Source organism: Schistocerca cancellata, chromosome 1 (assembly GCF_023864275.1).
Source record: "Schistocerca cancellata isolate TAMUIC-IGC-003103 chromosome 1, iqSchCanc2.1, whole genome shotgun sequence".
NCBI lineage: Eukaryota > Metazoa > Arthropoda > Insecta > Orthoptera > Acrididae > Schistocerca > Schistocerca cancellata.
Genome location: NC_064626.1, coordinates 559,639,484 through 559,653,928, shown reverse-complemented (window position 1 = coordinate 559,653,928; position 14,445 = coordinate 559,639,484).

Here is a 14,445-nt window from a genome sequence, read left to right as displayed (position 1 = left end):
GGTAGTAATTTAGCATATTTTAAATAGTCTGGAAAGGAGCCCTGCTTGAAAGATTGATTTATAATATCAACTAAAGGTGGAAGTAGGCTCTTGATACAGTCCTTAATTATGAAAATGGGGACTTCGTCCAGACCAGCTGAATTTTTGTTTTTCAGTTTGCTGACTGCTTTGTAGACTTCTTCTTGTGTTCTAGGGAATAACACCATTGAGTGTGATACACCATTATTTGGCTTTTTGACCTGAGGGGCTGTTAGAAAATTTTCCTGTAATTTTATACCTATGCTACTAAAATAATCATTTATATAATTTCCCAAATATATAGGGTCTTTTATTAGAGTCCCTTCCTCTTTGATTTTCAAGTTTGACAGATTCATTTTCCTGGTACCAGTATCCTGCTTTACAATCTTCCATACTGCCTTATTTTTGTTTTCGGCAGAGAGCACCAGTTTGCAGTTATGAGCTCTCTTTGTGCAAGCAATATTTTCCTATATATTTTCCTATATCTTTTATAAAAGAGTGAGAAAGCAGGATTAGTTTGGCTGTGTTTAATCGAGCTCAGGTACTTTAGTGTTTCAGATGATTTTTTGATGCCTTTTGTGGCCCACTTGTTTTTTCCTGCTGTTGATAATGGACATAACACTTTAGGAAATGTTTTTTCAAAATTTAATTTAAACAATGTCATGAAATTTTTCAATTTTTTATTTGCATCTACCTCTGAGTATACTTAGTCCCATGTCTGTCCTGCTATCTGTTTGGCAAACTCATATCCACTTTGTTTAGAAAAAATTCGTCTGTAAATATGCATTTTCTTTGTTTCTTCTGGAGCCACTTTTATATTAATGATTTGACCTGAGTGATCAGATAATCCTAGCTCTGCAACCACCACCTCACAGTTTTCTTTGCCTAAATCTGTTAATACCTGATCAACAGCTGTCTTTGAGTATTTTGTTATTCTTGTTGCACTGTTAACCATTGGAACTAGATTGAAACTTTGAGCAAGACTTAGTAATGAGTCCCATATAGCATCAGGATTCAGTATATCTACATTTAGGTCTCACATATGAGAATGTGGTTCTTTGGAGTGGATATCTTGTCAAGAACACGGTTAAATTTGGAGAAAAAGATGTTGAAGTCTCCACTAGGAGATTTGTATATACATAAGATAATCACATTCCTACACCTGTATTGGTCCCTGATTTCAACTGCTGCCAGTTCAAAATGTTGCTCTTCACTGATTGCACGTAAATCGCTTCTGGTCTTATACTGATAATGTATGTTAACATTATGTAGAAATGAAATGAGAGTGTAATGCTTATGCATAAAATGTAGAAGTACTGGCAGAAGCAAAGGTGTGAGAATAGGTTGTGAGTCATCCTCGGTTGGTAGAGCATTTGCTCACAAGAGGCAGAGATCCCACATTCAACTGTTGGTCTGGCACACAGTTTTAATCTTCTAGGAAACTTCATCACCTATATTGTTAAACTGTAGGAGTACATGACAATATGTTGTCAGTAAACACCGTATTTCTTTCTGTAATTACCTCTTTGTCTGATCATGCTATTCCACATCATCATATTATTCCATGTCACTTTCATCACAATGTCATGTTGAATAATCTATAATACCACTATGTTGGTTTGCCTTATGTCACATTCTACCTCTCGTACAACAAATAATTCATAGTGTAATTCAAGTGTAGTTTCAGCTCTCTGAGACTGCAGACGTGTGTGCAAGTTGCGTTTATGTGAGTGTGTGTGTGCGTGTGTGTATGTGTGTCTACTGCTGACAAAGGCCTTAATGGCTGAAAGCTATAATTATGTGAATCTTTTTATTGTGCCTATCATGACTCAGCATCTCTGCTATTCTGCTATATGGTGAGTAGCAACTTTCTTTCTGTGGTATTGTTACATTCCATCCTGGATTTTCCATTGTTTGAAATAATTCACAGGTCATTAAAGTGCAGTACAGTGGGGTCAGAAGTTTTGTGATAGCTTAATAATTAATAATACAGCTACTATTAAAATTTATCATAAACAATTTGATCAAATAATGCGTGGGTAATGTTTTTATTGGTTCTGAAGAAAATTTGAACAAATGCCATTGTTAAAGTCAGTTATTATGGTTAAAATGTATACCAGTAGGCCTTATAATAACATGCAAGAAGTGTTTAACAAAATACAAAAGCTGATTTTATTCCATGGAAATGGACAGTAATGCTATTTGTGTATCCTATTTACACTCCTGGAAATTGAAATAAGAACACCGTGAATTCATTGTCCCAGGAAGGGGAAACTTTATTGACACATTCCTGGGGTTAGATACATCACATGATCACACTGACAGAACCACAGGCACATAGACACAGGCAACAGAGCATGCACAATGTCGGCACTAGTACAGTGTATATCCACCTTTCGCAGCAATGCAGGCTGCTATTCTCCTATGGAGACGATCGTAGAGATGCTGGATGTAGTCCTGTGGAACGGCTTGCCATGCCATTTCCACCTGGCGCCTCAGTTGGACCAGCGTTCGTGCTGGACGTGCAGACCGCGTGAAACGACGCTTCATCCAGTCCCAAACATGCTCAATGGGGGACAGATCCGGAGATCTTGCTGGCCAGGGTAGTTGACTTACACCTTCCAGAGCACGTTGGGTGGCACGGGATACATGCGGACGTGCATTGTCCTGTTGGAACAGCAAGTTCCCTTGCCGGTCTAGGAATGGTAGAACGATGGGTTCGATGACGGTTTGGATGTACCGTGCACTATTCAGTGTCCCCTCGATGATCACCAGTGGTGTACGGCCAGTGTAGGAGATCGCTCCCCACAATGATGCCGGGTGTTGGCCCTGTGTGCCTCGGTCGTATGCAGTCCTGATTGTGGCGCTCACCTGCACGGTGCCAAACACGCATACGACCATCATTGGCACCAAGGCAGAAGCGACTCTCATTGCTGAAGACGACACGTCTCCATTCGTCCCTCCATTCACGCCTGTCGCGACACCACTGGAGGCAGGCTGCACGATGTTGGGGCGTGAGCGGAAGACGGCCTAACGGTGTGCGGGACCGTAGCCCAGCTTCATGGAGACGGTTGCGAATGGTCCTCGCCGATACCCCAGGAGCAACAGTGTCCCTAATTTGCTGGGAAGTGACGGTGCGGTCCCCTACGGCACTGCGTAGGATCCTACGGTCTTGGCGTGCATCCGTGCGTCGCTGCGGTCCGGTCCCAGGTCGATGGGCACGTGCACCTTCCGCCGACCACTGGCGACAACATCGATGTACTGTGGAGACCTCACGCCCCACGTGTTGAGCAATTCGGCGGTACGTCCACCCGGCCTCCCGCATACCCACTATACGCCCTCGCTCAAAGTCCGTCAACTGCACATACGGTTCACGTCCACGCTGTCGCGGCATGCTACCAGTGTTAAAGACTGCGATGGAGCTCCATATGCCACGGCAAACTGGCTGACACTGACGGCGGCGGTGCACAAATGCTGCGCAGCTAGCGCCATTCGATGGCCAACACCGCGGTTCCTGGCGTGTCCGCTGTGCCGTGCGTGTGATCATTGCTTGTACAGCCCTCTTGCAGTGTCCGGAGCAAGTATGGTGGGTCTGACACACCGGTGTCAATGTGTTCTTTTTTCCATTTCCAGGAGTGTATTTTCTTTCTCTCAAAAGTTTTCTAAAAGAGACAATGTATCTTTTCTCTGCTTGTAAGATTTGTTACAAAAAAATTTACTAAATTCTGTTTATAATGGCTCCTTCTCCAAGATAGTGGTACCACTTTTGTGCATGTGGAAGCATACATCACTGCTTATTTAAAGTCTCAGTCAGGTGACCTACTGCTGTATACAATATACAACCTTCCCTACGTTGCAGCATCATAATATTTACATTTTCCTCATATTCCATTAACTTACACATATAACATGATTCAGGAGGAATGTCACATAATTTGTGAGGTGATTCCACATGTCAAAATAAACTGAAAAAGTCATATGAATGTGTGTGTGAGTTTTGATCATTACGGAACTGGGGTGGGTTGAAGACTACATACACCCACGAATGGATATGAAGACAAGAGTGAATATTACTTAACAAAAAGCTGTGCAGTCTCAAAGAGGTGTGGGGGTTCTCCAGTAGATGGCAACATTGTGATGTCACACCAAGGCAACAGCTGCAAGTGTACTCAGTGTGCAATTGTGGGTTGAACCAGTGAAGGTGTATGTGTTTCGTGCCTGAGTGATGTTTAATTGAGCGAGTCTATTGTTTCTGTAAATACCAACATGCCACACAGGTTTACCATGCAGAATACACAGAAATATTGTTTGTGTATGTATACTAACTGTGAAGAAACCATGGGTAACAGAAGGAGGAAGTACAAAAATGTTCCGGGAGACTCAGGAATAAAGAAATACAAGTCACTGAGGAATGAAATAAAGAGGAAGTGCAGGGAAGCTAAGACAAAATGGCTGCATGAAAAATGTGAAGAAATCAAATAAGAAATGATTGTCGGTTGGACTGACTCAGCAAACAGGAAACCCAAAACAACCTTCGGCGACATTAAAAGCAAGGGTGATAACATTAAGAGTGCAATGGGAATTCCACTGTTAAATGCAGACAAGAGAGCAGATAGGTGGAAAGGATACATTGAAAGACTCTATGAGGGGAAAGATTTGTCTGATGTGGTAGAAGAAGAAACGGGAGTCAATTTAGAAGATATAGGGGACCCAGTATTAGAATCAGGATTTAAAAGAGCTTTGGAGGACCTATGATCAAATAAGGTGGAAGGCATAGGTACATTCCATCAGAATTTCTAAAATCGTTTGGGGAAATGGCAACAAAACAACTATTCATACTGATGTGTAGAATGTGTGAGTATGTATGTACCATCTGACTTTCGGAAAAACATCATCCACACAATTCTAAAGACAGCAGGAGCTGGCAAGAGCAAGAATTATCGCACAATCAGCTTAACAGCTTATGCATCCAAGTTGCTGATGAGAATAATATACAGAAGAATGGAAAAGAAAATTGAGGATGCGCTAGATGATGATCAATTTGGCTTTAGGAAAGGCAAAGGCACGAGAGACTCAATTCTGACATTGCAGTTAATAATGGAAGCAAGACTAAAGAAAAATAAAGACACATTCATAGGATTGTCAAACTGGAAAAAGTGTTTGACAATATAAAATGGTGCAAGATGTTCAAAATTCTGAGAAAAATAGGGTAAGCTACGGGGAGAGATGGGTCATATACAAAATGTACAAGAGCCAAGAGGGAATAATAAGAGTGGATGACCAAGAACGAAGTGCTGGTATTAAAAATGATGTAGTGCAAGGATGTAGTCTTTCACTCCTACTGTTCAATCTGTACATCAAGGAAGCAATGATGGAAATGAAAGGAAGGTTCAGAAGAGGAATTAAAATTCAAGGTGAAAGGATATCAGTGATACAATTCGCTGATGACATTGCTATCCTGAGTGAAAGTCAAGAAGAATTACATGATCTCCTGAATGCAATGAGCAGTCTAATAAGTACAGAGTATGGACTGAGAGTAAATAAAAGAAAGATGAAGGTAATGAGAACTAGTAGAAATGAGAATAGCGAAAAACTTAGTATCAGGATCGAAGGTCACGAAGTAGATGAAGTTAAGGAATTTTGCTACCCAGTCAATAAAATAACAAGTGACAGATGGAACAAGGAGGACATCAAAAGCAGAATGGAAATGGCAAAAAGGGCATTCATGGCCAAGAGAAGTCTACTAATATCAAATATCGGCCTTAAATTGAAGAAGAAATTTCTGAGAATGTATGTCTGGAGTACAGCATGGTACGGTAGTGACGCGTGGACTGTGGGAAAACTGGAACAGAAGAGAATTGAAGCATTTGAGATATGGTGCTACAGATTAATGTTGAAAATTAGGTGGACTGATAAAGTAAGGAATGAGGAGGTTCTGTGCAGAATCGGAGAGGAAAGGAATATGTGGAAAACACTGATAAGGAGAAGGGACAGGCTGATAGGACATCTGTAAAGACATGAGGGAATGACTTCCATGGTTCTAGATGGAGCTGCAGAAGGCAAAAATTGTAGAGGAAGACAGAGATTGGAATACATCCAGCAAATAATAGAGGACATAGGTTGCAAGTGCTACTCTGAGATGAAGAGGTTAAGCACAGGAGAGGAATTTGTGGTGGGCTGCATCAAACCAGTCAGAAGACTGGTGACCCAAAATAAGTAAATAAATAAAAATAAAAAATGGGTACTGCAATGGCAGTGTCCGTGCAGCTATGACAAAATACCAGAAATATTTCCCTGATTGACAAACCCTCTGGGCCAAGCTATTTCCCAGAGTTTTTCAAATAGTACATGAATCCAGTACACCACCCAGTGTACATGTATCATCAGAACGTAATGCCCTCCAGTCAGCTGAGGAAAGGGATGACTTTATTGCAATAGTGCAATGGAGTCTCACCAACAGCACATGGCTTATTAGCCATCAGTTTGATATTCCACAAACACTAATGTGGCACACGTTACACCTCAAAGGCTGGTACCCATTCCATGTGCAGCCTGTGCAACATCTGCATCAGGTGACAACAATTTTGTGAATGGGTGGCTGTACACAGAGATGTCATGCAAGACACCTTATTTACAGATGAGGCTACATTTAAACACAACGGTATCATGAACACCCACAATCATCATACATGGGCGATGGAGAGCCCATGTGACAGTAGAGAAACAAGATTCCAATTTGGGCTCTCAGTGCATGTCTGGTGTGGTATGATTGATGGCCTGGTGACAGGGTCTGTCTTCCTGCCAAATTACATGAGGGCATATGTACATTTTCTAATAGAAGACCTACCTGTACTTTTGGAAGATGTAACATTAGAGCAATGATGGAAAATGCATCACTGATTCACTGTATCAGACAAGTATCCCAGTATCTGAATAACATATTTCCTCAACAGTGGATTGGCCATGCCAAACCCATTAACTGGCCTGCTAGATCACCTGGCTTAACCCCAACAGACTTCTGTTTACTGGTCTGGTTAAAGGGGGATGTTATGCTATGGAAATGATACATGTAAAGAACTTATTGCTTGCATCACAGCCACTGTTGCCCACATTAAGCCTAAAGCCCAACATACAATGCAACATACCCTCCAACATGTTGACAAGTACACTGAGATGTGTGGGGAACTTATTGGACATCTTCTGTAGGATGGGTTAGTCATTTGTCCTGCTATTATTCCATCCACCGCAGGGCCTACACAGCATTTTGGTACGTAATACTCACATTTGTCTCTATATCCATTCATGGACATGTGTAGTCTTCAACCCACTCCAGTTCCAAAACAATGAAAAATCAGATATATGTTTATACAGCTTTTTTGGTTTATTTACACATGTAGAATCACCTCACAAATTATGTGACATTCCTCCAGAATCACCAAAACTATATGAATTACACTTACACTGAGTGAATAGCCCAACTCAAGTCAAATGCATGACTGACTTATGCATATTGTTGCAGTACCATACAGGAAAATCAAACAGTGTTAACATTAATAATGGTAACAATGATATTTGCACTAATAATTACTGTATGGTAGTTATTGCAAATGGAACAAGCCGCTGCTAATAATTTGTGTACCTGTGGAGAACTCTGTTTCAGCCAACATTTCAACAACAATGAATAATAATTTGTTTAATAAGTTATATGTGCAATAACTAAGTCAGCCACATGTCTCACCATGTAATTGATGTCAGTACTATTTCATTGGTATGCCAAACATGTCCTTAACTTGTCTGTAAACAGTTTTAAGATAGTTACAAATAAAAAATATTTGAACACTAACAGTTCTTAAATCAAAAATTGTACAACTTTGGCAATAATTTTATTGGAGTCTGGATCTTCTGCCCATTTGAAAAGTGTCTTTAGGTTCCCTACAGCGCACTTGCATGTAATTTTAACAGTTTATGTGAATATATAGTATCTGCAGTGTAATAGATCAGTCATTAGTCCATGATGGCTTGCATTTATCACTCATGGCCCCCTTCTGGCTAAGCTGGGACCTAGAAAACCCCTCAGCAACTGATTGTTTGCCACCTTGTGTCTGCCACACCACATCCCTTGGCCAACTGTATATAGCAATCTGCTGGCTCTTGAAACTCATGATGACATTATATAAAATAATTTGGCCAAGCTGTCCATAAAGTCTCTCACAGCTGACCTTGGAGCAACCACAGACATTGATGGGGAAGTGTGGTTAATGGTTCTGCCACAACTTTAAGCTATCTGGCAACACAACTGAGGGAATGATTTTATGTTGTTTTCTTTTTTGAAGTTACTCATCTACACATTTTTGATAATTTTATCTCTGTTCACTTTTTGTCTCATTGTTTAGCAATGGGCAAAAGAAAGTATGTGTTAGCCTGAAACAAGAATACAATTTTTTGAAAGTGTGGAATGATGGTAACAATGAAGGTGTTTATTGCACATTGTGTACCAGAGAATTTTCTGCTTCACATAAAGGAAAGGATGATATTAAAGACCATGTGAAAACAACTAAACTTAGGAGCGATATTAATGCTGCTTCTCTACCAAACTGATTTTTTAAAGCCAAATACGGGAATAACAGTGATCTGGAGAGTGCTGATAACAGGCTAAATTTTCTTACTACATTGCTAGATATGAACCCCATTTCTGAAAGAAAGAAAAAAAGCAACTGAATACATAAATCAAACAAGGGAAAGTTGAGGTTGGAATATCAACAATTATGAAAAGGATAGATTGCTACATACTGTAAAGATGACACACTGAGTTGCAGATAGACACAACAAAGATACACACTAAGCTTTTGGTCAAGGCCTTTTTTTAGAAAAGAAAGGAAAACACACACACATGCACACATTCACACAAGCAGGCATACCTATGCACGTATGACCACACTCTCCAACAACTCAGTCTGACTAGAGTGGCCAGAGATAGTGAACATATGTGCGTGAAGTGTGCCTGCTTGTGTGAATGTGTGTGTGTGTTTTCCTTTCTTTTCTGAAGAAGTCTTTGGCTGAAAGCTTAGTGTGTAACAGACTTTTCATTGTGCCTGTCTACAACTCAATGTTTCATCTTTATGGTGAGTACCAATCTATCCTTGTCATAATTTTGAAAATATGTTCTGCATTGAACCTAAAAAAGTATGTAAGCCTCTGTATACATGATGTAGGACAGCTAGACTGAAGTGGCTGGACCTTTGGAAGGTCCATAAGAACTGTACTCAGTAGAAGCCATGCTATGAAACCTCTGCTACATAGAGTTTGACAGGCATATGAAGGCTCAGCCTTAACAACTATCTATTCAGAAAACATCAGCTGATTCAACAGTTCCACAAACATTGCTTTGTATTATGTAAATTTGTGTGGGAAATATTTGCAATGCATCCTGATAATTTAAATTCTGTAATCCATTACTGAGAAATGTATTTTGATATATATTTTGGGCCAGCTTTGCCTCAGAACCTTTAATTGAAAACTGCACATATGTACTAGATTTATTAACAAAATCATATTAAATATTAAACTTTTTTAACATGTCAGCTCAACATCTACAAAGTTATGTGCCCTACATTTGATAAAGGGTGCATACCTGAAAATCTAAGATGTTATTCACCTCATGCAGATAGATAAGGATGCCAACAAGTTTTCTTAAGATCAAACTTACTCTCAACCTTATCTTGTTTCTTGTAAACCATCATGGGCCATGCAGCAGTAACTTTTCATGGTGTGGAAAGTCTCCACCTCATAGTTCCACAGATACAAGCATTCTGTTAACATTGTTCACCCACTTGTGGACATCAACAGATTACAGTCTAGTAAACTGTTTTTAATTTGTGAGACCATTTAGGATTCATGCTGAGGGCTGGAATTTAGAGGGCCAAAGCAGTTTTTCCTTAAAGAATTCAAATCCATTAAATTAAATCTAGCACTAACATATAATCACCTGTTGGGATAACAGTAAGATGTTTGTAAATTTCTCTTTGAGAGGACAGCAGTATGTGCTGTTTGTGGTACACTAAATACAGAATTTTTATATTTTACAGGAGAGTATTTAATGTACTAAGAAATGGGCAACCACCAGAAACTATGCTTTAATTCACAAACATGTTGCATGAGTTTGAATATTGTATATTATATCTAACATCCTACCTAAATTACTAAAGGATGTGTGGATCTCAGTGCATTTTCAGAATATCTACAAGTGCACGAAGCAAATTTATTGGCCTGCACTATAGTTGTACATTGAGACTAATGAAATTTTGTTTATATTGTATTGTTATATGTTGTTCAATAATATTAGTCAACAGGGTCTCTGGAATAGCTCTGTTGATACAATTTTTTAGAGTAGTCCTGCTATATATGTTCATAAACTGGAATACTAAACCATTATAAAATTCTTTAATCATTATAAAATTGTTTGCCTTCAACAGTTTATTGTCATCAAAGCTTATCGAACGTCATTAAAGATCTGCAAGAAATCTGCCCCTCAGTTGCCAACTATTAAAAATGTGCAGCTGATTTTAAATTACACTGTATTCAAAGACAAAGATGATCTTTGTGGAGGACTTGATAACAGAATCTGCCAGATGAAGTCTACAAAATGTAATTACTACAAGAAGAAAGAATAACATAGCGGTATGAGAAGCTGCAGAAGGAATGTGTATTGGAATCACTTGGAAATAATTTATAGATGGAGTTCTAGAATTTTTGCCTCTGCATAGAAGCCCTTGGAAGATACATGAAAGTGAGAAGTAGATGAATAACTTGAAGAATCTGCAAGAAATTGCTTAAATCCATATGAAAGTAAAGAAATTGCTTAAATGCAACATGTCACATAAAGATCATATGATAGTAAAGAAGGATATAAAGATGACAGAAACTATGCTAAGAAAGTAATTAGCAAAATGCAACAAGAAGCCTGGAGCAAACTAATAAGTGGAAAAGAAAACACTAGGCAGAATTTTGTACGTGAAATTCAGAAATTAGCAATTAGAAAATATGTAATACACAAAGATCAATGGGTGAAGCACTAAAAAGAACGAAAGAAAGAAAAGAAAAAAAAACTATGTTACTAGCAAAGAGAATAGGAAGATACATCAGAAGAAGAATATAAAACTAATTTAGCTGACCACATCACAAAATGAGGGCCACAAAAAATTTTAAACAAAATTAAAATCAGAAAAGCAACTGGACAGGTAAAATAAATAAACAATTATTAAAATATGGAGAGGAAATGAAAACTGCTAGAGATTGTATTGTTATATGTTGTTCAATAATATTAGTCAACAGGGTCTCTGGAATAGCTCTGTTGATACAATTTTTTAGAGTAGTCCTGCTATATATGTTCATAAACTGGAATACTAAACCATTATAAAATTCTTTAATCATTATAAAATTGTTTGCCTTCAACAGTTTATTGTCATCAAAGCTTATCGAACGTCATTAAAGATCTGCAAGAAATCTGCCCCTCAGTTGCCAACTATTAAAAATGTGCAGCTGATTTTAAATTACACTGTATTCAAAGACAAAGATGATCTTTGTGGAGGACTTGATAACAGAATCTGCCAGATGAAGTCTACAAAATGTAATTACTACAAGAAGAAAGAATAACATAGCGGTATGAGAAGCTGCAGAAGGAATGTGTATTGGAATCACTTGGAAATAATTTATAGATGGAGTTCTAGAATTTTTGCCTCTGCATAGAAGCCCTTGGAAGATACATGAAAGTGAGAAGTAGATGAATAACTTGAAGAATCTGCAAGAAATTGCTTAAATCCATATGAAAGTAAAGAAATTGCTTAAATGCAACATGTCACATAAAGATCATATGATAGTAAAGAAGGATATAAAGATGACAGAAACTATGCTAAGAAAGTAATTAGCAAAATGCAACAAGAAGCCTGGAGCAAACTAATAAGTGGAAAAGAAAACACTAGGCAGAATTTTGTACGTGAAATTCAGAAATTAGCAATTAGAAAATATGTAATACACAAAGATCAATGGGTGAAGCACTAAAAAGAACGAAAGAAAGAAAAGAAAAAAAAACTATGTTACTAGCAAAGAGAATAGGAAGATACATCAGAAGAAGAATATAAAACTAATTTAGCTGACCACATCACAAAATGAGGGCCACAAAAATTTTAAACAAAATTAAAATCAGAAAAGCAACTGGACAGGTAAAATAAATAAACAATTATTAAAATATGGAGAGGAAATGAAAACTGCTAGAGATTGTAGTGTTATATGTTGTTCAATAATATTAGTCAACAGGGTCTCTGGAATAGCTCTGTTGATACAATTTTTTAGAGTAGTCCTGCTATATATGTTCATAAACTGGAATACTAAACCATTATAAAATTCTTTAATCATTATAAAATTGTTTGCCTTCAACAGTTTATTGTCATCAAAGCTTATCGAACGTCATTAAAGATCTGCAAGAAATCTGCCCCTCAGTTGCCAACTATTAAAAATGTGCAGCTGATTTTAAATTACACTGTATTCAAAGACAAAGATGATCTTTGTGGAGGACTTGATAACAGAATCTGCCAGATGAAGTCTACAAAATGTAATTACTACAAGAAGAAAGAATAACATAGCGGTATGAGAAGCTGCAGAAGGAATGTGTATTGGAATCACTTGGAAATAATTTATAGATGGAGTTCTAGAATTTTTGCCTCTGCATAGAAGCCCTTGGAAGATACATGAAAGTGAGAAGTAGATGAATAACTTGAAGAATCTGCAAGAAATTGCTTAAATCCATATGAAAGTAAAGAAATTGCTTAAATGCAACATGTCACATAAAGATCATATGATAGTAAAGAAGGATATAAAGATGACAGAAACTATGCTAAGAAAGTAATTAGCAAAATGCAACAAGAAGCCTGGAGCAAACTAATAAGTGGAAAAGAAAACACTAGGCAGAATTTTGTACGTGAAATTCAGAAATTAGCAATTAGAAAATATGTAATACACAAAGATCAATGGGTGAAGCACTAAAAAGAATGAAAGAAAGAAAAGAAAAAAAACTATGTTACTAGCAAAGAGAATAGGAAGATACATCAGAAGAAGAATATAAAACTAATTTAGCTGACCACATCACAAAAGGAGGGCCACAAAAAATTTTAAACAAAATTAAAATCAGAAAAGCAACTGGACAGATAAAATAAATAAACAATTATTAAAATATGGAGAGGAAATGAAAACTGCTAGAGATATCAATAACCCAATAATTTAAAAATTAATTAATCATGTTCTCTATGGACAAGAAAGCCATTATCAATTTTTCCCCTCCTGGTAACCATCCATTGTTGATCTTTGTGTTATTGCCAATAATATGTTGCAAAGGAAAATTCATTTTCAACTGTAATACTTCCAATTCATCTATCGCCCCTTGGGTCCCCATTACAGATGGGGGGCACCTCTCAAACTGGGGTCTGAGTGAACTGTCCCTTCTCCCCAATCAATACAAACTTATCAGCCTTTCCTCCTCTGAAAGGAATTAAGAGTTCGAAATGCTACGTATTGTTTTTTTTGTCTCCTGGCAGTGCATGGAATTTTGCCATCTGGTCAGTCACTGTGTCTCCTTTAATTTAACAGTTTTGCCGATAATTTGGTTTAGCATATTATACAAACCTAATTACTGTATAAAGAATCATATTTTTGTCCTTTACCTATAGGTTCAGCTTCAAAAATCAGATTTGGCTATCATGCTGTCACCAAATTAAGCTCAGCAGCCACTACCACGATGTGCAAGAACTACTGATGAAGTAACGTCCAAGTATTTTACAATCATAAAAGAAATAAATACAGATACCTTTCATCAGGTTTGGTACAAAGTGTACAACTTTACTTCCGCTGTTTGCCGATAGGTGGCGACAACGGTAAGTAGTGGTTGAAAGAAACAGATCGCAGACATCAGAGAGTTAGCTCGGACCTTGGTCACCATAACCTCATTCAAATATTAGTTGATTTGTGTCTGAATCATAAAGTTTTTCTTGATTGAAAATGTCAGTTTACGAGCCTAATTCTCACCATTTGTGGGAGGTGTTACTGGTTTGTTTCCATATGAAGAAAACAGCAGCTGAATCTCATCGAGTGCTCTCCAGGACACTATTAGTGAAAGAACATGTCATGGGTGGTTTCAACGCTTGAAGAATGGTGATTTCAATGTCAAAGACTGGAATAGTGGTGGAAGAGAGAATGTTTTCGAAGATGCAGAATTGCAGACATTGCTGAGTGAAGACTCATGTCAAACTCAAGAAGAATTGGCATGGTTAGTGAGAGTGACACAGTAAGCCATTTCAAAATGTCTCAAGGCTATGGGAATGATTCAGAAAGAAGGAACTTGGGTCCCGTGGGAGATGAAACCAAGAGACATTGAACGGC